This window comes from Panthera uncia, chromosome F2, assembly GCF_023721935.1.
Source record: "Panthera uncia isolate 11264 chromosome F2, Puncia_PCG_1.0, whole genome shotgun sequence".
NCBI classification, from domain to species: Eukaryota; Metazoa; Chordata; class Mammalia; order Carnivora; family Felidae; genus Panthera; species Panthera uncia.
In genome coordinates, this window is record NC_064812.1 from 11,271,749 (window position 1) to 11,273,815 (window position 2,067).

Genomic DNA, 2,067 nt, shown 5'->3' on the forward strand with positions numbered 1-2,067 from the left:
GGGCGCCGCAGGGGTGGGGGCGGCGCGGGGGGCCCAGAGGACGCGCCGGGGGCGGGAGGGCGAGGTGGGGGGGGGAGCGCACGCCACGGGGCCGCCGCCCGGGTCCACCCAGCTGCGGGGGGCGCGCGGCGGGGCCCCGCGCGGGGAGGGAGGGGGCGCTCGGGGTGGCTGCCCCCCAAGACCCCTCCTGCGCGCCAGGTGAGGGCGCGGGGTCTGGCCCAGGCGCAGCGCAGCCCGCGCCAACTTGCTTGGGGGCTGGAAGGCCAGGCGCTTCGAAGAGAGGAACTGGAGGGGGTGAGCAAAATCTCCATTGGCCTCAAGACTTCCTCCTGGGGTAACCACCCGCCTGTGTTTAAAGAGCACTTCCTCTTTGCTCTTTATCTTTTCATCATCTTTTTTTTTTTTTTTTAAATGGAAGTTCAGTGTTACCGGGTGGGTGCCCTTGCAGCCTGCAGGGCTTTTCCTGGGTCTGTGTTCACACACAGTGGGTCTCGAACCGGTGCGTCCCCTGTTGAGGGTGGGAGGGAGAAGGAACCGGGGACTTCGACCCCCGCTTCCCCAGCTGGAACCCTGCGTGTGGGGGGGGGGGGTCGCATTTGATTCCCACCCAGCTGCAAGAAATGGAGCCGGTGGGGGGAGGGGGGGTTCAGCGGGAAGGAGGATCCGCTGGGGAGTGTCACGTGGACTTTGCACCTATGCTAAATTCCTGGCCCTGCAGCCTCACTAGCTGTGTGACCTTGGGCAAATCGCTCACCCTCTCCGGTCTTAGATGTCTGTCTGTAAAATGGGTGCTTTGAGGAGGGCCTAGAGAAAGTGAGCGTGGACTTCCTGGCCTGGAGGGGGCGCAGTAATGGAAAGTCTCATTGTCAGTCATCTGGCCTCTAATTTCTGCATCCCCCTCTGCCTGGAAGGGATCCCTGGGCACCTGGGACGCTCTGGGTAGATGTTTGTGAAAGGAAGAGCTGGATCCGTGAATTTTGAGAAGTGAGTGGGTGTGGGTCTACGTTTTGGCTTCCTTGCCCTGTAACATCCATCCCACAGTCTCCAGAGAGCCACGTTTTGCCACCTGGGATCTCAGTAATCCATCCCCTCCCCAGGAGGATTATCTCGTGAAAATATTGATTCCTTGTGAAAAGGAGCTTAAACTCTGACTTTGAGCCTCTCCTATCCTTGGAAGAGTGCATTCTGTGGAAATGAAAAGCATCTTTTTGATTGCCACCACCAGATGACTGTCCGACCAGGGGGTGGCCAGGGCTAACAGCTGGGCTGTTTTCCCAGGCTTGGGGGTTCCTGTAAACGGGGAGGAAGCTGGGGAGAGGTGGTTTTTCTCCCTTGGTGGGGCATGCAGGAGTGGTCAGCGGGCCTGAGTTTTCTTCCTTGGGGAGGCACGTTGGAATGTGCATTTTCCGGATTTTGCCCAGACTGTTGGCATGGGGAGGGGCAGCGTGTGTGATGAAGGAGGCCAGGGTGAGGTTAATACGCAGGGGTACTTGGAGATGGCCATCAGATAAAGGGCCACTATGGGTTTCTGCACTTTGGGAGGTTTTTAAAGTAATTTTGTTTTCGCTGTCCCTTCTCCTTTCTCAGCTCCCAAAGGCTTCTGAGCACCTCTCTTAGCATCCTGTGTGTGTGTGTTTTGTTTTTTTTTCCCCCACATCTGGAGGGCAGGAGGTGAGCCTGAGTGCTACTGTTGTGACAGGCAAGAGCAGGTGCCTTTATGCAGCAGCCAGCTGTGGTTTGAACACCTGCAGATTCATTTTTAAGTCGTGGAGTGGTTCACGGTTACCTGTGAAGCAGAGGTTTTATTCTTACTTTACAAGACCTAGAGAGAGTGCAGGACTTGGTCTCAGACCCTTAGTAAGTGGTGGATTCAGGATCCTCACCCGCCTTCCATCTGGAACGCGCTCTCGCTCTTTCCTGTGGGCTCGGCTCCCTTCTGAATGGCCTTTGTGTTTCCCTTGGCACCTGGCAGGCTGTCTGGCATATGCTTGGATACACGGTACATGTTTTGTGACAGACGAACAAAAGAGAGATGGTTTCCCTTTGGCTCTTTATGGAGGTACATTC